The sequence below is a fragment of the Vulpes lagopus genome, chromosome 1, assembly GCF_018345385.1.
Source record: "Vulpes lagopus strain Blue_001 chromosome 1, ASM1834538v1, whole genome shotgun sequence".
NCBI classification, from domain to species: Eukaryota; Metazoa; Chordata; class Mammalia; order Carnivora; family Canidae; genus Vulpes; species Vulpes lagopus.
This window is the reverse complement of record NC_054824.1, coordinates 116,658,321-116,680,178: the sequence shown is the minus strand read 5'-3', so window position 1 is coordinate 116,680,178 and position 21,858 is coordinate 116,658,321. Positions and strand designations below refer to the sequence as shown.

Genomic DNA, 21,858 nt, shown 5'->3' with positions numbered 1-21,858 from the left:
AGTTCTGGAAACAACATATTCCATGCCCAGGAATATTATTCCAATTCATATATTGGGTGACCCAAAAGGCTTGAATGGGGCCACAAACAGCGAGTCCAGGTACAATCAGCCTTGCTTCTTGAAGCATATAATCCCGTAGACTCTAGTATTAGGGGTGTCAGTGGTAGGAAAATGTATACTGTGGAGCTTGTTGTAGGTTCCCGTAAGCGATTTAAGTGGCAGACCTCTATGGTTCTAGAATCATTCATGTCATCATGTAGAGAAGTGTATACTCTTTGAGAAAGAGCTCTTGACATGTATCAGGGTAGAGACCAAATGCTTGACCATGGGACATTAAGTGTCTGTTCCTTTGAAACATCCCACTGTGACCCACAAAGCCATAAAATCAGACAAGCCCAAGAGCAGTCCGTCATAAGATGAAAATAGGATAATTAGGATCAATCTGAGCAGGACCAGGAGGAGATTCCAAGCAAGCAGTTCAGACTTTTATGTGACCCAGCACAATTGCACTAGTGTTCCTTCACCAGCTTCCACCTAGAGACAAAGAGGGTCCCATACAACCAACTGAAAATAGAGGGAAAAAATCCCAGCCTGGGTTTATAGATGAGTCAGCTCATATACAGGATCCAAAGGGAAAATAGCAGGTACATTGTAGCCACATTCAAAAGTAGTCTTGGAAGACTGTGACAAAGGAAAATCTTCCTAGTGGGCAGAACTGAACTGTGAGCAGAGCCTCTGGACATCCACTTTGTGTGGAAGGAGAAGTGGCCCAAGATGAGAGTACATATAGATTCAAAATTAGCAGCAATGGCTTAAAAGACAGGTGACAAAGTTATCTGGGGTAAAACCAGGGGTTGAGCATATGCAAAGTGGGCACAGAGCATGAAGACTTTTGTGCATGTTACTAATCACTGGAAAACATCTACTACAGAAGAGGCACTGTCAAATCCCTCAGCCAGCTGAAGTTGTGATGTGCCCAGCACTGATGTGATGGGCACCTGAAAGGAATAGCCATAGTGTCAGAGATGGAAGCTCTGTGTAGTTCCAATACCAAGGAGTCCCACCTACCAAGGCTGATCTAGTTACCGTTACCTCTGAATCTTGTTAGCAGCAGAGACCAACATAAGGCCCCTAACACAGCTCTATCCTTGGAGGAGACCAAGTGACCACTGGGTGGCAAATTGACTACATGAGCCCCTATCCATCATGGAAGCACCACTTCATCCTCAGAAAGATAGATAGCTATTCTAGATGAGACTTTGCCTTTCCTGCCCATAGAGCCTCAACCAACACCACTCTCTGGGGCTTAGGGAATACTTGGAACACAGGATGAAATTCCATACAAATAACATCTTAATAACGAAAGAAATATAGGAGTGAACCCATAACCATGGGATTCACTGATCATATCACGTACTAGACTATCCAGAGGACTTCTAGATTGCTAGAACAGCCTTCTAAACATGCAACTGAAATAGCCTAGAGGAAACATTCTGAACAGATTGAGCCCCATCCTTCAGGACATAGCGTATTTATTAAATCAGCTCTGTATGGGTCTGTGTCGCCAACAAAAAGGCAACACAGGATGGGAATGAAAGGGTAAAATAAGTGTTGGTCCACTCAGGATTCTTCCCAGTGATCTACTGGGGATTTCCTGCTTCTCATCTCCAAAACTCTGCAATGTTGGAGGTCTTGCTTCCATAGTGAACACGTTTTTTGCCAGGGGACACAGCAAGAGTCCTGTTAAAGTATTGGTTACAGTTGCCACCAGGTCACTTTGGACATCCTGTGGTTGAGAGACAGAGGAGAGAAAAGGAGCCACGATCACGGGAAGGACAAATGCCTCTGCTCAGCAAGAGGAACTAGAGATGCCTTTACAAAATTGTGTGAGGAAGTACATGTGTGTGGCACACTAGCTGAGCTGTAGCAGCTATGAGGATGTGTTTAACAGAACTTATCAAGAACCCGCTGACAGCTTTTCCAAATCCCCCTCAGATTGCCCAGCAGGAAGGGAGGCTTCCACCCAACCTTTTCTCCTCCCCCCTTCATTGCTCGGAGTCTGACCCTTCTCCCAGCCTTCCCTGACTCTCTCCCTTTCCTTTCCCAAAGCCTTTGACCTTAATAGAAGTCTTGCACATTTAATCCCATTTTGGCTTCTGCTTCTGGAAGGACTAGGACTAACACAAATTAGAAAATAAATTAGGGATATTTTTTATGATACGACCAAAAAAAGCAGGTTATATTTTTCTATTTGTTGAAGACTTCCATTGTGTTTTAAAATTTTTCTTCATGAAACCTTACGTTTTTTCCTGGTTTTTATCTTTTGCGTTGCTGTTATAAATGAGTCATTTCTTCCACTATGTTTTCTATCTGGCTGTGACCTCTATAAATGAAGGATACTGATTTCCATATATTTTTATTGTCACTAATTTGTGGATCTTATTATTCAATAGTTTTGTTGTCTCTTAGGTCGTCATAGTTTCTGCAAACAGTAATAGTTTTATCTACACCTTCCCAATTATTATAGCTCAAATTTCCTTCTTTCGTCTAATTTCATTGGCCAGTAAGGCAAATATAATATTGAGTATTTGTAAGAATGGCCATCCTTGTCTCACTTTTAATCCTTACACTTTTTTTTTTTTTAATTTTTATTTATTTATGATAGTCACACAGAGAGAAAGAGAGAGGCAGAGACACAGGCAGAGGGAGAAGCAGGCTCCATGCACCAGGAGCCCAACGCGGGATTCGATCCCGCGTCTCCAGGATCGCGCCCTGGGCCAAAGGCAGGCGCCAAACCACTGCGCCAACCCAGGGATCCCACCTCACTATTTTTTATTGAAGTGTTGACCTGTTTTTTATTGAGTTTGAGGGGAGTTCTCTGTGCCTCCATTTTGTCCACAAAATAATAGAAGGAAAAAAGAGAAAAAATAATAACAACAACTACAGCAGGAAAAATAACAGAAAAAATTAAAACAAAACAAAATAAGAAAAAAAAAAACTAGAAATACAACAATATAAAAAAAATTGACTCTGGGTGTGTTTTGGTTTGCTTGTTATTAGAAACTAGATCCCAAAATAAGAGTGAAAGAAAAATTTATATATATATATACACATATATATATATACTAAAACAAAATAAAATACAATGAAAGGAAACAACTATATATATAATGTATATATAAAAATTAAAAAAGAATTGAAAAAATAATAAAATAACTGAAAAACAATACTGAAAGACTAAAGAATTAAAAAAAAAGAAAAAAGGAATGCTATATACTGTTTTCCCCAAGAGCTAAAGCTTTGCAGCCCTGTATGATCAGTAAACTTGGTGTGAGCCAGTTGTTCCTGCTGGTCTTCTGGGGGAGTGGCCTGTTGCACTGATTCTCAGGTGCACTTGCCCTAGTGGAAATGCACCTCCAGTGTACAGGGAGACAAGACCCAGAGTAAGTGGCTCCGGATTCTACTACATGGTGTGTTTTGCTCTCTGAAGTCTTTCAGCACCAATGGGTGGAGTGAATATGGTGGTGCCCCACTCTCTAGCCTGGAGCTGAAAGTTCATACCCTTCACTCTTCAATGGGCCCTCACAGAAAAGTAGTCCATCACTCTTGTCTCCCTGGTTTCTGTGAGAACTCTATATTCACCCAGTCTGTGACAGCATTTTTTATCTCAGGCATGTGACTGAGTTTCAAAACTCCAAATTTTATGGACTCCTGCAGCATAAACTGCACTACTCCTCCAGAGGGAGGTTGGGGCTTCTTGCCATGCTTCTGCCTTCTGCTAGACCCCTGCCAGGAAAGCAGTTGCACTACCATGCAGTGGTTTGCAGTTTATGGCAACACCAAGCAAAAAGTCAGCACCTAGACTCACTGTTTTCAGCCGACTTCACCATTCTTGTGCTTGGGAACTCTGCCGCATTCAGGCACCCTTGTCCTTCTTGTGACCCTGGGAATCCTAAGACCATGCTGTCCCATCTGGGTTTCTGCCCCACTTTACCACCTGAGTATCATTAAGCCAGGGATGTACTCCACTGTAGCAGACTTCTAAAAGTTCTGTTTTTGTGCTCCATTGCTTATAATACTGTGTGATAGCCTCCTTAAGCCAGCTCCCTCCTCTCCGCCATATCCTCGGATGTATCACCCTGGACTCAAGTCTCTGCATCTCCTATATTCCAAAAAGTGGTCACTTTTCTAGTGTAGAGTTGTAATATTTCTTTTCTCAGATCTCTGATTGATTTTGCAGATGTTCAGAGTGATTTGACACCTATCTACCTGTATTTGAGGGACCAGACAAATTTAGGGTCTCCTATTCCTCTGTCATCTTAACTCCATTTTGTTGTCATCTCTTAGAGAATTGAGAACTGTGTACAAAACTTTACATAAATTAAAAGGATGAATAAATCTACATGTGTAAAGGTAAATCCTTTTCTAATTTAAGGTAAGTAATGACCCACCATGTTCTGGCAGAAAAATATCAGGTAAGAAAGGAAATGAAGTGAGAAGTCTTGGACTTTGCCAACACTGTGAGACTAACAAGACAGAAATAACAAGGTCCAAGAACTCTTGCCAGCCTCTGGAAAAATCCTGTATAGTTCCTACACATTAATACTCTGCACATATCAAGAAATTGATGGTCTTGCAAATTCTCACCAAGCCAATAGATTTCTCTTCCATAAACATGTTCTCTCACTTTATTTTTTTTTTAATTTTTATTTATTTATGATAGTCACAGAGAGAGAGAGAGGCAGAGGGAGAAGCAGGCTCCATGCACCGGGAGCCTGACGTGGGATTCGATCCCGGGTCTCCAGGATCGCGCCCTGGGCCAAAGGCAGGCGCCAAACCGCTGCGCCACCCAGGGATCCCATGTTCTCTCACTTTAATTAGAAAGTGACTAAGCCACATGTACTAAGGATTTTTTTTTTAAGATTTTATTTACTTATTCATGAGAGACACACAGAGAGAAGCAGAGACATAGGGAGAGGGAAAAGCAGGCTCCATGCAGGGAGCCCAATGTGAGACTGAATCCCAGGACCCTGGGATCACAACCGGAGCCAAAGGCAGATGCTTAACCACTGACCCACCCAGTGGCTTATTCCACTTTCATGAGGCCAGCAGGAGGTGAGGCAAACATATACTTCTGAATCATCTCATGCAGCAAATGCTGTGAATCTTCTTCCAGCCTATTTAGAAACAACTGTAGTGGATGATGAAGGGGCCCAACTTGTCCTTCTCCTGCTTACTGATCCACATCTGCTGGAAGGTGGACAGTGAGCCCAGGATGGAGTCCTCAGTCCACGCTAAGTACTTTCTTTCAGGAGGAGTGATGACCTTGACATTCATTATGCGTGAACGAGGGCAGTGATCTATTTCTGCATTTTACTGGCAATGCCAGAGTACATGATAGTCCCACCAGAACCACCATGTTGACAAACAGGTCCTTCTAAATCTCAAGATCACACTACATGATGGAGTTGAAGGTAGTCTCATGGATATAGTCTTGCAGGACTCAATACCCAGGAAGGATAAATAAAAGAGCTCCCCTGGACACAGAGCCACTCATTGCTGATGTGATCACCTGGCTGTCTGCATGCTCGTAATTCTTCTGGTAGGAGGAGGACAAAGTGGTGGCCATCTCTTGCTGCAAGTCCATGGTGACAACGCAGACTTCTTGATGTCATGCATGATTTTTTTGCTTGGTGGTGGAGGTAAAGCTATAGCCATGTTCTGTGAGGATCTTCACGAGGTGGTCAGCCAGATCCCAGCCAGCAAGGGCCTGACCCAGGTAGATTAAGGCTGGGTGTAGCCCTAGTAGATGGGCATCCTGTGTGTGACCCCAACCTTAGGGTCCATGACAGTACCAGAGATGTGACCAGAGGCATAAAGGGACAGCACAGCCTGGATGGCCATGTACATGACCCAGGTATTGAAGGTCTCAAGTATGATCATAGTCATTTTCTGTCTGTTGTTCTTGAGGTTCACGAGTGCCTCAGTCAGCAGTCCTAGGTGCTCCTCTAGGACCACATGTAGCTCATTATAGAAGGTGTGGAGCCATAGCTTCCCCAATTCATCCCAGTTGGTGATGATGCTATGCTCCATGTGGTACTTCATGGTCAAGATGCAGCAATTGTTCTGGGCCTTGTCACCCATGTAGCTGTCCTTCTGCTCATGCCCACCATGACACCCTGGTGTCATGGTGTCTGACAACAAATGGAACACATCTAGTGGTTACCATCCCCAGAAAAGCCAACTTTATACATTTCCAAGCCCATTCAATGACTAGTGTGGTGGTTTCTTCTTACATTGCAATCTGCAGGGGGCTGGGAGCAGAAGATCCAGGAGGCTGAGACACAGGAGCACATGGAGTGCAGCCTGGCTGCAGCAAGTGACATCACAAGTCTTCATATGTTGTGTTATCATTGTCTACAGTTTCAGTAAGTGACTCCTCTTTGCTCTAAGCATTGTTAAAAATAGTTTTAAATTTCCACATAGAAGGAGTTCTGTCCCCCTGATTTTTATTAATTTTTAGTTCTATTGTTTTGTAATCAGAGAATACTGTCTTTACTGTTTACTCTTTGGATTTTGTTGAGGGTTTTGTGTGTGTGTGTGTGTGTGTGTGTGTGTATTAATAGTTTTTGTGAGTATTCATGGGCAAATGAGAGAGAAATGTATTCCCTTTTTAGGTTATTTAATTGGGTATGTTATCAATCAGATCTATCTTATCAGCTATTTAACTAAGGTTTCCAGAATTTAATTATTTTTTATGTACTTCATCTATCATAGATTGAGAAATAGACTAAGTAATTTTATCAAGTTGTCATTAGTAAATGTTCTCTAGGGAAGGGCAAAACTGAATTCAGGCAGTTTGACTTCAGAATCTCAACTCTTAACTATTATATCATGCTGACTTTCATGGGTATTCATTAGGTTTTGTTCTGTGTGGTCTCACTACCAAACTCTTTAGTAGGAGGAAGAGAGATTTCCCAGAGCAAATCAATAATAAGGACTGGGAGGACACAGGAGTTTGTGAAGCAATGCAGCAAGGTATCCAGGAAGTTAGGTAATTCACTGAGGAGCTGAGAAATTGTGCAAAATATAACACAACTAGAGAGAAAGGAACTGTAAATTGGTGGAATATTGGTCAATGAAGTTGCCAAGGGTGTGGCATACTTAGCAAGGTTGCAGTGTGGTGGGGCAGGGGAGATACAGTTAAATTGGGGATTATAAACGGCTAATGTCAAGCAACAGAGTAATTAGGGACAAGCTCCACAAACAATCTGTAAGAGGGTTATGATAGTGAGATAGCCACACCTTACAGACCTCCCAATTTCTTTTTTTTTTTTTTTAAGATTTTGTTTATTTATTCACAAGACAGAGAGAGAGAGAGAGAGAGAGAGAGGCAAAGACATGGGCAGAGGGAGAAGCAGGCACCACACAGGGAGCCTGACATGGGACTCAATCCTGGGTCTCCAGGATCAGGCCCTGGGCTGAAGGTGGCACTAAACCGCTGAGCCACCGGTTGCCCCAGACTTCCCAATTTCTGAGTGGAGAGGAAGATATGAGTTCTGAAGCAGGAGACTCCACCCACCAGACAGTTGCAGGGTTAAGATACAAATGGAGAAGGCCCTGAGATGTTTCCCTGTAAAGGGAGGTGACAGTTCCATCATGGTGGAGGGTGGGGTAATGAGTGACTTTCTACTGGCAAGATTTTTCAGCTCCTGAGAAAGGAGAAAGATGTCTGTGCTGAGGAAGCTAGTTTGTTCACGAAAAGAAATGAGCTTACCTTAGGGAAATCCTTTGATATTGTGTCTAAATGAGGACACAAACCAGAGCAGTATAGTTACAAGAAAATATTATTTCCCTGCTTATCTTTAGGCCTCAGAAATGGAAAGAATATTTATTCTCTGCAAATTAGTTGCCCAAGCTCGTAAGAGAAGGCCTTTAGGTCTTTGCTCACAAGGATGGACAATGCAAAATTCCACTAATATGCTGACAGAGAAACGTAATGGTTGTAAAACTGATTTCCTAGGTATCTGACAGTTTTGGATTGGGGAAGATGAGATTAGGTTTGTTTGAGAGACTCGGTTTTTTTGGAGACCAAATTATTTGGACTGTGGAAAAGGAATTCCAGATCTGCTCATACCTACACCTTCATGCCTCACATCCTGGAAGAGAAATATGGAGAAGTGGAACAACTGGTTACATGAAATTATCTATTCTCAAGCAAGCAAGAGAAGATGTGGAATTAAATCAAGCCATAAATTAATTTGGCCATGGAGGAGGGGGAAATGCTGAAGTGACTCTCACACATCCAGCAGGAAGCTTTTGGAGGAAGGTGATGGGCAAGCAGTCAGTACTGAAGGCAGCAAATCCCATATCACCCAGGGTTGGATACTTTCCATCTGCAGGTGAAGGAAACGTGAGTAATTGGGTAACTAGCAACTGAGAACAGCATAGTCTGGTGTCTTTCCTTAAAGAAATCTCTATTCTGGGGCAAAGAAAGGGAAGATGCAGAGCTTCGTCAAGTGAGGAAGATAGTGTGGCTTCTAAGGAAAGGGAAAAAATGGAGACTCCAACTCTATGGGACAGTCACTCTGAAAGTTGAAGAAGTCACCCAAAACTAACAAAACCCAGCTATAGCCCACCAACCAAAGAAAAAGCTGCCAAGTCATACCTGGGGTTTATTGTTAAGAAGAACTGGTCATGGGATGTCTCAGTAAGATAGAAAAGGTTTTGTGCTTGTGCTTGTCAATTCTAAGAAGGGATGGGTTGTCAGCCGTGCTTGCAATAGCAGTTTAGTCTTAGATGTGTTTCATTAGAAACATTGTTCTGTTGGCCTAAGTCCCGTTGAAAACATTGTTTATCTCAATATGACTGTTAGCAAAAGTGTGCTGTACTTTCTCAGGCTGGAAATAGATTAAAGGTCCTGGTTGGGGAAAGTAATTTGGCTGAGTGGAAGGCCATGGAAAAGCCTCAGTAGGGTTGTAGCTCTTGAAAGATCTAAGGTGAGCCTTACCTCAGATACCCAGAAGTTTCCTGCACTTCCATAGATACTCTACTCTGTGAGGAGATTTGGGCACATAGGTCAGAGAATAACAAAATCATATTAAGTGTAATATACTATGTACTTCCCCTTCCTGTTGTGCTTGGCTTTGAGCTAGAATACACCTTGAGGAATTTGGCTTTGTGTTGTAAGCAGTTTTTTTTCTTAGGCAAGCAAAGTTGGGGGCAATACACTATTTACTATAAACATCCTTTGTTCTGAAAAAGCAACAGGGTTGGACAGATTTAGTTTTGTAATGTAAGGCAAAACTGTTCTCTAAAATCGGAAGGGTTGAGATGCTATGAATCTAAAAATCTAAAATGTAAAAAAAAAATTAAAAAAATAAAAATAAAAATCTAAAATGTTCACGGGACCCTGTAAAATGTGTGTGTGTGTGTGTGTGTGTGTGTGTGTGTGTGTGTGTGTACTTGTGACTCTACTCAACTTCTTTCTTCCTTTTTGAGAAGCCTTTTTTTAGGTCTAGATCACAGGAACAGGAGGAGGGACACACCCAACAGCTGTAGAAGCAGGAAACATCTACTCTAAAACTGAAGAACAAAAACATGAAAATTGAGAGTGTTTGTGCATATTTAGTTCTCACTAACTTTCTGAAAATGTCCACATTTCATCTATGTATGATGGGGAATGGGGATGCTTGGTTCTCTTTGTGCAATGTATCCAGCAGTTTTGTCTTTGCAAATTTATTATTTCCTTTAGAGAGTATTTCTTTTCTTTACATTCCAGAAGCATTAGGAGGTAAGTCCCATTAGACAGCAGAGAGGCAGTTAATTATAGGAGTGATGATCACCTTATGCTGAAGGAGGATCTGTGAAGAAGAACATGCCTGAACCTGGCTGAGGTCAACATGAACTAAATTACTGATGAGAATATTTAGAACTAAAAAAATAAACATGTTGAGGAATGTGAAAAATACAAGTTTTCCTTGTTTTTAATAATTCATATGGTTATGTAAAAGTAAATGAGCTACTTGTGTAACTCTGGTGGAGATGCTGACTCCTACCTTTATGATAGGCCAGCTGCTTTATAAGAGGAGGATGTATTATCCAGTTTTCAAGGAAGAGCTTCTCTTTCAAGAAAATGAAACCTAGATAGGAAATAGAAACTTAGTCCATGGGAGAACTTGTCTTTCTCTCCGAACTTTGTTTGGGAACTATATTTGAAATTAGGTAAACATATTTGAGAGACTACTGATTGCTAGGGGAAGACCACCTCTGCTCACCTGAAAGCAGGGGCTATAAGCTGCAAATGATTCACTGGTATTTTGTAAATCAGATTATATATTCTTTTCTATATTCATCAACACTTCTGTCCTCATTGGTTCAGTGTTCTCAAAATATGGTATTTGGACTACCTCCACTAGAATCACCTGGAAGTTGTTAAAAATAAAAATCCCTAGTACCATACAGTAGGAGCACACCTTGGAGATATTGTGTAGTCTGTTCCAGTCACCACAATAAATTGACCATTGCAATAAAGTAAGTCAAGTGGATGTTTTGGTTTCGCAGTGCATACAGAAGTTATGTTTACAGTATATTAAGCGTGCAATAGCATTATGTCTAGAAACAATGTACATATCTTAATTTAAAAATACTTTATTGGAATGCCTGGGTGGCTCAGCAGTTAAGCATCTGCCTTCGGCTCAGCGCATGATCCTGGAGTCCCTGGATCAAGTCCCACATCAGGTTTCCTGCGGGGAGCCTGCTTCTCCCTCTGCCTGTGTCTCTGCCTTTCTCTGTGTGTCTCTCATGAATAAATAAAATCTTTTAAAAAATTAAAAAATATAAAAATACTTTATTGTGGAGTGCCTGGGTGGCTCAGTCAGTTAAGTGTCTGCCTTTGGCTCAGGTTATGATCGTGGGGTCTGGGATCAAGCCTCACATCAGGATCCCTGCACAGTGGGGAACCTGCTTCTCCCTCTCCCTCTGCCTGCTAAAAAAAAAAAAAATAAAGCTAACCATCACCTGAGCTCTCAGTAAGTCATATTTTTTTTTGCAGGTGGAAGGTCTTACCTCTGTGTTGATTGACTTGTTAGGTGGTGGTTGCTGAAGGTTGAGGTAGCCAAGGCAATTTCTTAAGACAACAACAAAGTTTTCCACACCAATTGACTTTTCCTTTCATAAATGATTTCTCTGTAGCGTGAACACTATTTGATAGCATTTTACTCACAGTAGAACTTCTTTCCAAACTGGAGTCAATCTTCTCAAACCCTGTTGCTGCTTTACCAACCAAGTTTATGGAATATTCTAAGTCCTCTGTTACCATTTCAGCAATGTTCACAGCTTCTTCACCAGCAGTAGGTTCCACCTGAAGGAACCATTTCTTTGTTCATCCATCAGAAACAACCTCTCATCTTGTTAAAGCTTTATCATGAGATTGCAGCAATTTGGTCACATCTTTAGGCTCTACTTCTAATTCTAGCTCTCGTGCTATTCCCACCACATCTGCAGTGACTTCCTCCACTGAAGTCTAGAGCCCCTCAAGGCCGCTCATTAGAGCTGGAATCAACTTCTTCCACGTTCCTGGTAATGATGATATTTTGACCTCTCCCGTGAATCACACATGTTCTTAATGGCACCTAGAATAGTGACTCTTTTTCAGAAGATTTTCCATTGACTTTGTGCCCAGATCCATCAGAGGAATCACTGTCTGTGGAAGCTATAGCCTTATGAAATGTATTTCTTCAATAATGACTTGAGTTGAAATTACTCCTTGATCCATGAGCAACCAAATGGATTTTGTATTAGCAGACATGAAAACAACACACATCTAATTGTGTATCTCCATCAGAGCTCTTGGGTCACCAGGTGCATCATTAATAAGTACTACTTTGAAAGGAATCTTTTTTTTCTGAGCAGTAGGTCTCAACAGTGGGTTTAAAAGACTCAGTAAGACTTTCTGCCCCTGGACGCCGCCGAGTAAGCATCGTTAAAGTCTCCCCTCCCACCGCCGTCATGTCTAAGTCAGAGTCTCCCAAAGAGCCCGAGCAGCTGCGGAAGCTCTTCATCGGAGGTTTGAGCTTCGAAACGACCGATGAGAGTCTGAGGAGCCATTTTGAGCAACGGGGGACGCTTACGGACTGTGTGGTAATGAGAGACCCCAACACCAAGCGCTCCAGAGGCTTTGGGTTCGTCACGTAGGCCACCGTGGAGCAGGTGGACGCGGCCGTGAACGCCCGGCCGCACGAGGTGGACGGAAGAGTCCTGGAACCAAAGAGGGCTGCTCCCGAGAGGATTCTCAAAGACCCGGTGCCCACTGAACTGTGAAAAAGATTTTTGTCGGTGGCATTAAAGAAGACACTGAAGAACATCATCTAAGAGATTATTTTGAACAGTATGGGAAAATTGAAGTGATTGAGATCATGACTGACCGAGGCAGTGGCAAAAAGAGAGGTTTTGCTTTTGTGACCTTTGACGACCACGACTCTGTAGACAAGATTGTCATTCAAAAATACCATACTGTGAATGGCCACAACTGTGAAGTAAGGAAAGCCCTATCGAAAGCAAGAGATGGCTAGTGCTTCGTCCAGCCAAAGAGGCCGAAGTGGTTCTGGAAACTTTGGTGGTGGTCGTGGAGGTGGTTTTGGTGGGAATGACAACTTTGGTCGTGGAGGGAACTTCAGTGGTCGAGGTGGCTTCGGTGGCAGTCGAGGTGGTGGTGGATACGGTGGCAGTGAGGATGGCTATAACGGATTTGGTAACGACGGAAGCAACTTTGGAGGTGGCGGAAGCTATAACGATTTTGGCAATTACAACAATCAATCCTCAAATTTTGGACCCATGAAAGGAGGAAATTTTGGAGGCAGAAGCTCTGGCCCCTATGGTGGTGGAGGCCAATACTTTGCCAAACCACGAAACCAAGGTGGCTATGGCGGTTCCAGCAGCAGCAGCAGCTATGGCAGTGGCAGAAGGTTTTAATTACTGCCAGGAAACAAAGCTTAGCAGGAGAGGAGAGCCAGAGAAGTGACAGGGAAGCTACAGGTTACAACAGATTTGTGAACTCAGCCAAGCACAGTGGTGGCAGGGCCTAGCTGCTACAAAGAAGACATGTTTTAGACAATACTCATGTGTATGGGCAAAAAACTCGAGGACTGTATTTGTGACTAATTGTATAACAGGTTATTTTAGTTTCTGTTCTGTGGAAAGTGTAAAGCATTCCAACAAAGGGTTTTAATGTAGATTTTTTTTTTTGCACCCATGCTGTTGATTGCTAAATGTAATAGTCTGATCATGACGCTGAATAAATGTGTCTTTTAAAAAAAAAAAAAAAAAGACTCAGTAAGACATGTTGTAAACAGATGTGCTGTCTTCCAGGTTTTGCTGCTCCACTTATAGACCAAACGCATAGCAAATTTAGCATAATTCTTTTGCTGTTAAGATTTATTTACTTATTTATTTATTTTAAAGAGAGAGAGAGAACACACACAAGCAGGGGAAAGGCAGGAGTGAGGGGAAAGCCTCAGCCTCTCTGCTGATTACTGAGTCTGACACAGAACTTGACCCCAGGATCCTGAGATCATGACCCATGATCTTGAAATCAAGAGTCAGAGGCTTAACCAACTGAGTCACTCAGGTGCCCTAATTTAGCATAATTCTTAAGGGCCTGAGAATTTTCAGAATGGTAAATGAGCATTGGTTTTAACTTAAAGTTACCAGCTTTGAGCAGCCCTCAAAGCTGGCTCAGTGGTTTAGCGCTGCCTTCAGCCCAGGGTGTGATCCTGGAATCCCAGGATCGAGTCCCACGTTGGGCTCCCTGCATGGAGCCTGCTTCTCCCTCTCCCTCTGCCTGTGTCTCTGCCTCTTTCTCTGTGTCTCTCATGAATGAATAAATAAAATTTTTTAAAAAAGTCACCAGTTTCATTAGTCCTTAACAAGAAAGTCAGCCTGTCTTTTGAAGAGTTAAAGCCAGGCATTGACTTCTCCTTTCTAGCTATGAAAGTCTTAGATGGCATCTTCTCCCAACAGAAGGCTCTTTTGTCTACACTGAAAATCTGTATTTTAGGGTCGCCACCCTCACTGATTATCCTAGCTAGAGCTTCTGGATCACTTGCTGCAGCTTCTCCATCAGTACTTGCTGCTTCAACTTGCACTTTGATGTTATGGAAACAGCTTCTTTCCTTAAACCTCATGATCCACTTGCTGCTAGCTCCAAACTTCTCTCCTGCAGCTTTCTCACCTCTCTCAGACTTCATTGAATTGAAGTCTGAGAACTGAATAGTTTAGGGGCTTGCTCTGGTTTAGGCTTTGGCTTAAAGGAATGTTGTGGGTGGTTTGATCTTCTATCCAGACCACTCAGACTTTCTCCATATCAGCAATAAGACTATTTAGCTTTCCGATCATTCCTGTGTTCACTGCGTCAGTGCTTTTGATTTCCTTCAAAAACTTTTACTTTGCATTCATGACATGGCTAACTGGTGGTACAAGAGGCCTAACTTTTGGCCTGTCTCAGCTTTCAATATGCCTTCCTTACTAAAATTAATTGTTTCTACTTTTTGATTTCAAGTGAGAGATGTGAGATTCTTCCTCCCTTGAACACTTAGAAGTCATTGTAGCATAATAAATTGGGATAATTTTAATATCGATGTGTCTTAGGGAATAGGAAAGCCCGAGGAAAGGGAAGGAGACAGAGGGATGCTGGTGGGTATAGCAGTCAGAACATACACGTTTATCATATAAGCTTGCCATTTTTAATGTGCACAGTTCATGGTGCCCCAAAAGAATCACAATAGTAACATCAAAGATCACAGATCACCATAACAAATATAATAATGAAAAAGTTTGAAACACTGCAAGAATTACCTAACTGTGACACAGAGACATAAAGTGAACAAACACTGTTGGAAAAATGGCACCAACAGACTTCCTCTATGTAAGGTTGCCACAAATCTTCAATTTGTAAAACAACAGCAACAACAACAACAACAAAACGACAACACAGGATCTGTGAAATGCAATTAAGTGAAGCATAATGAGATGAGGTTTGCCTATACTCGACTCATTTAAAATATCTGGGCATAGAATCTAGGAATTTATATCTTAAACACTGCTTACAGGGTTTTTTCTTATGCATGCTCAAGTCTTATCACCCCAGCAATCTCAGCTGTGCTACCAGGAATTAAGGAGACGATCTATGTTCATGACAGTGATAGAATTTTAAAGAAGGAACGGGTGGTAAAAACAGCATAAAGAGATTCCCATGTGAAAGATGAGGAGTTTCACTAGCTAGCTTTTTTTATACAGCCTGTGTTAAATTCACCTTCTATTGCCAGTTGAGAAGGCTTTAGTTTGTTATTGCAGCAGATGGCAATTTCCTGTAGACTTTGACTCTCTCTTTCTAGAGAAGCTTATAAATACTTTATTTGTGATTGGCCACCAGATGAAGCTAGAAACTTCCAAGTTGGGCTGTTGTTAAGTCCTTAAGAAAATGGTTTTCTCTGAGCCAGGCAGTATCTTTCTGCAACCACTTGAGTAGGATCTGTCTTGGGTTCAATTCTATATTCTCCAAGTACTATAGTGACTTCTCCGCAACATTTAATCTGGAGTCAAAGGTTGGAAACTAATGACCTGGCTGCTATGTGGCCTTACAGGGCTTCTGAAATACCTGATTACTCACACAGAACTGATGGGAGCCTCAGAAACAGAAAATACTTCCTGCTTTAGTATTTTCTCACTGCCTCACTTACCTGCCATGCCCAACCTACTATATGCTTACACACTGTCAACCCCATCCTTCCTGCCTCCTTTCCTTCCTGCATGAGTTATGCTGCTACTAATCTATAAAAGCAAAACTCAAACTTCACACTTTCTTCCAGTACAATTAAGCACATCACATACTATAGGTAGAAGCAAAATCAAACCATTTTGCATTGTTAGGTAAACTGAAAATAGTAGGGTCATCGTGACTTGCTCTGGTCTCCAGAACAATAAACTCTGGAAAATTTCCTGCAAACCTGGATTCTCTAAAAGAGTTGGTTTTTTCCCCCCACTGTGAACAGGCTAATGTGAAGTTGGTGCCCTTGAACATTTTATCTTTCTTTTCCTTTAAGTGTGTTTTGAATTTGATGAACCTCAAAAAGCCTGACACCCTCGCACTGATGATGAGTAAAGTTTGTTGTTTCTTTCTTTTTTAAAAAAATTTTTATTTATTAATGAGAGACACAGAGAGAGACAGTGACGTAGGCAAAGGGAGAAGGAGGCTCCCCATCAGGAGCACGATGCCGGACTCGATCCAGGACCCCGAGATCACACCCTGAGCAGAAGGAAGATGCTCAACGACTGAGCCACCCAGGCACCCCTGTCCTTCCTTTCCTAAATGTGACAGTCTGTCCTCAGTCATCCTTTGGTGCTCCCTTCCAGTCCTTTCTATTGTACCCTCCAGAATCCCTTCTGTTGTACTAAGATCTGTACTGAACCCAAAACCTAGTAGTCATTCTAGTCTTTGTATCCCCACTCCCTGCTCTATGTCCTAAAAGTCTTTCATACTAGTCCAAACACAATCAAGACCTATTTATTTATTTATTTATTTAGGTATGAGAGTTTTTATGCTTTAATCTGTCGCTATTTGAAAACATCTTTATTGAGATGTAATTCATATACCATAAAATTCACTCACTTAATGTGTACAGTTCAATGGTTGTATGTATTTTCACAGAGTTGTGCAACTACAGTCTAACCTCAGGTATTTTTATCACCCCAGAAAGAAATCAGCACCCTTTAGCTGTTAACTATAATCTCTCACTTGGATTCTATAACAGCCTCTAATAAGTTATTAGTTTAACACTTGTGAGCCATTCTCCACACTATGGTCAAAGAGAAATTTCTAAAGTACAAATCTAAGTGCACCTTTTCCTAGATTAAAAACTTTCAATAGTTTCTTACTCCCATTATCATCCTGACACAGCACGAAACCTTTAAGTTGAATCTAGGGCCTACAGGAACTTACCTTTTTTCTTATTTAGGGATAAATAGTATTTTAGCATCATCTAGGGGCCATGTGGGACTTAAGAAAATTGATGAATCCCACAAATGTGTATGCAAAAGTTGATATGTGCTCAGATATGTTCTCCTCTCCTGGAGAAAAGATGATAAATTGCATTCGATTTTCCAAGATTTAGAATATCCAGAAAAGCAGACCAACTATGTAAGGTTTTACTCATTTTATAGCTTCCTATTGTTTGTATTTTTTATTTTATTAATGGAGTGGGAGACACAATCGCACATTCAGAGTTTGAGGTTTCTTTTTTTTTTTTTTTTAAGATTTTATTTATTTATTCATTAGAAACACACACACACACACACACACACACAGAGGTAGAGACACAGGCAGAGGGAGAAGCAGGCTTCATGCAAGGAACCCAACATGGGACTCGATCCTGGGTCTCCAGAATCATGCTCTGGGCCAAAGGCAGCGCTAAACCGCCAAGCCACCCGGGCTGCCCAAGTTTGAGGTTTCTAAAGATCATTCTGGCCTGGGGTGTGTTGAAGGAGTATGCAGGCCAGGGCATGAAAGTATTACTTGGGGGAATAAAGTCTAAAGTAAGCCTTGTTAGTTAAACTAAGGGCATGAGGAGGTGGTTGGTAGAGGAGGACAGAGCCGGGAAGGGCCACAGAAAGGGGAAATGAGCCTTTGGGAGGGGGAATGGAATGTCAGCACCACAGTAAATCTGGCCATTTTACCCTGGGTGTGGATTTTGTTCATCTTCAAACCCCCAGTGCTTGGCACACAATAGGCGTAGGATTGACAGCAAGTGCTGAATGGATTAATAAATGAATACTTCTAATAAGGCATCACAGTTATTTATTTTCTCAGGTCATGATCTCTGGGTCCTGTGACCAAGTCCTATGTTGGGCCCTCTGCTCAACAGGGAGTCTAGCTTCTTCCTCTACCTCTCCCCACTGCAAACTCATGTTTTCTCTCTCCCTCTCAAATGAATAAATAAAAATATTTTAAAATCTTTGACTTAAAAAATATATGTCAGACCTTATTATTCTTTTGCCCAAAGCCCTCCAATACTTTTCCTTTTAATTCTGATGGGACCTACAGTGACCTACTAGGCCCTTTCCATTTGTCCTCTCCCCCATTTATCTCTCTATTATTATTATTCTCACCCTTTATTACTCTATCACAATGCCAACCACATTTAAAACTCAGGATCTTTGCATTTGTTTTTCCCTCTGCCAGGAATATTTGTCTCATTGATCTTGCTCCTTTACTTCCTTTTCAGCTTTCTTCTTAAATATCACCTTATCAGAAAATGTTCTCTTACCATTATATAAAATTGTGGCCCTCTGGCCCGTAGGATGCCCATCCTTTACAATTTTTCCCCATAGCACATTAATCACCATCTGACATTCTGTATATTTTATCGTTAAATTGTTTCTGCCTCCCCTAATTGAATATGAGCACCATGAAGATAGGAAATTGATTTGTATCCTCAACATCTAGTTGGCACACAATAAATATTTGATGACTGAATGATAATAGATCTTAAATTATCATTTTATTTATCTTCCAAATAAGGCACCATATGGTACCCTACTTACTGTACAAAATGTATAAAATAGTTTCTGCACAAAATGGAGTCCTTCCTTTATACTGTTGCCAGAGTCATGTTTTTAGGACAGATCTTATTATGCCACTCACACATATACAATTTTTCTCTTGCTTCTGATTGCTGATAAGTGTGTTTCTCAATTTGGGGTATGAGAGAATGGAAAAGTCACAGGATAAAGTGATACATCATTCTAGTCCAGAGGTCAATATTACTTTTAGCATTTGCTGAAGAAAGTTTCCAATTTTATTCCTCTTAAAAAGTTTGCCACATGAATGTTTATATTCATAAAGAATCAAGTTTTTCCATTTAGTTCAGTTGATTAAAAATCATGAAAATCCAGTAAGGAAAAAATTTTGAATAAGCTGTGAGTGTTTGGAAAATTTGTTCCTTCTGTGTTGTTAGAGAATGTTGTCTATTAGTGCTATATTTGAATCAGAATGCAGAGTAGTTAAAAACAATATGAACAATATGAACTGTTGTTAATATGGAGGCAAGTAACAGCTTTACAAGCACAACGAAGTCTTTAATAGCAAGTTATACTAGTCAATTTTAAAAGCTTATACTGTACTATATTTCTTACTAAACTAAAGGTTTTGCTACTGTTGAAATGGCAGTTGACCATAATCTCAAGTGTCTCTTATGTGAAAAAACACTAAGCAAGAGAGGAAGAAATCATTACTCTTGCAGTAATACTTAAAAATGGGACACCTGGGTAGCTCAGTGGCTGAGCATCTGCCTTTAGCTCAGGGCATGATCCAAGGGTCCTGGGATCGAGTCCCTCAAGAGGCTCCCCACAGGGAGCCTGCTTCTCCCTCTGCATATGTCTCTGCCTCTCTCTGTGTCTCTCATGAATAAATAAATAAATAAATAAATAAATAAATAAATAAATAATCTTTAAAAAAATAGCAATTACATGACACCCCTAAAGAAGAATAAGATGAGGTGGTTTACTCTATAGGATATCAAAATACAATGAATCTAGATTATTAAGGTAGTGCAACATTACCAGAAAGGAAAAAAAATAATCAGTACTACACGCTAGAAAACCTGGCAACAGAAGCATGCATTCACTTACACAGGATATAGCAGGGAAAAGATTGTTCAATAAATGATGCTCTACAGATAATTATTCATTAAAAAAGAATGACATTGGCTCCTTCGTCAGTATGATGCAAATCAACTCCATACAAATTAAAGAAAAAATTTTAATGGAAAATACTTAAACTTTAAGAATAAAATTTGAGAGTGGGCAGCCCTGGTGGCTCAGCGGATTAGTGCCGCCTTCAGCCCAAGGTGTTATCCTGGAGACCGGGGATCGAGTCCCACGTTGGGATCCCTGCATGGAGCCTGCTTCTCTCTCTGACTGTGTCTCTGCGCCTCTCTGTGTGTGTGTGTCTCTCATGAATAAATAAATAAACTCTTAAAAAAATAAAATTTGAGAAAACATTGTAAATTTTAAAAAGAAATTTTAAAAAGGAAACCAGAAAGTGCCAATCATAATGAAAATAATTAATAAATTCAGTCATATTAATATCAGTACTACTGTTCACTAAAAGATCTTCCAAAGAAGGGAAGATACAAGCCACAAACAGGGGAAAGATGTTAATAAGACATATAACCAGCCAAGGTTTAGTAGCCACTATATATAGAGAACTCTTAAAAACCAATAGGCAAAGTCAGACCCATAGAAAAATGGGTACAGGGCATAAAGAGGCATTTCACAGAAGAGGAAACACAATTAAGGAATAAACATGTGGAAAGACGCTCAGTCTCATTTATAAGGAGGGAAATGCAAATTATAATCACAACGATATACTATTTCATATTCATGAGACTGACAAAAACTTTTTAAAGTAAAAAACACTCCTAAGTGTTAACAAGGAAGTGGAGCAGCAGAAACTCTTCTATAGTACTGGAAAAAATAATTGGCTATATCTGGTAAATTTATAAGTACACATACTCTATGACACTTGATAAATATCCAATGCAATCTATCCATTGCATGAGAACATCAGAATATACCACACAAATATTCATAGAAGCCTGATTTCCAAAAAGCAAAACAAATGAACAAAACATCATATAATGTAAATTACTAAATTCTGGAAATAATTAAAATGTCCATTAAGTCCATCTTCTGCCCAGCACCTGCTGGTGGTATGCAGGTCACTGCATTCCATCCTCATATGGCCCTAGCAGCTCTGGAAGTCCTAATGCCATGCCCCAGTGGGACCTGGGTATACCTGTGGAGGTGGGAACGGTGGGGAAGACAGCTTCAGGGAAGCAGAGTATGCTGCCATCAGCTCCATGTTGGACCAGATCAACTTCTATCTGGACTGCTTAAAGGAAAAAAATGACCACCTCCATGCCTGCCTGCAGGAGGGCAGCCAGGCCTTGAGTTCCAGCAGCAACTTCAGAGAGGCTCCTAGCAATGCCAGCTGCTTGAGTAATAAGAGTGACCAAGGTGTATTTTTTTTTTAAGATTTTATTTGAGAGAGAGAGTGTGCACAAGCAAGGGGAGGCAGAGAGGAGCAGAGGCAGAGGGAGAGCAGACACGTCACTGAGCAGGGAGCTGACTCAGGCCTCCATCCCAGGACCCCAGGATCATGACCTGAGCAGAAGGCAGATGCTTAACCAACTGAGCCACCCAAGTGTCCCTGCCTTTTGTTATTCTTAACAATCCCCTTTCAACTAGTTAATGAGGGGGTCTTTAGGTTTAAAAAATTTTTTTCGGGGGGTATCTTTAGATTTTTAGAAAGCCCTTAAGGATGGGAGTTCATTGCCAGTGGAAACAACCAGGAGTAGAGAAACTTTCAGTCTCACATACTCCATGAACTCACCTCCTGGGAAGGGAAAGAAGCTAGAGGTTGAATCAGTCACCAATGACCAATGATTTAATCAATCATGACTATGTAATGAGGCCTCCACAAAAACCCAAAAGGATAGGGTTTGGAGAACTTCTGGGTTGGTGAACACACAGAGGTTCTGGGATAGTGGAGAGCCCAGAGAGAGCATGGAAGTTCCATGTCCCTTCCCCCATACCTTGCACTAAGCATCTCTTTCCATCCAACTCTTCCTGAATTATATTCTTTTATGATAAACCTGTAATCTGGTAAGTAAACATTTTCCTGAGTTTGGTGAGCAGCTCTAACAAATTAATTGAACCCAAGGAGGGGGTGGTGGGAACTTCCAATTAAAAGCCATTGGGTCAGAAGCGCAGGTAACAACCTGGACTTGTAATTGAGCATCT

At 41.1% G+C, this 21,858-nt stretch overlaps 1 pseudogene; it reads right to left on the bottom strand.

Annotated features, from left to right (window-relative positions):
* Positions 1-5,181: 5,181 nt before the first annotated feature.
* Positions 5,182-20,917, bottom strand: LOC121487380 (annotated as a pseudogene).
* Positions 20,918-21,858: the final 941 nt, after the last annotated feature.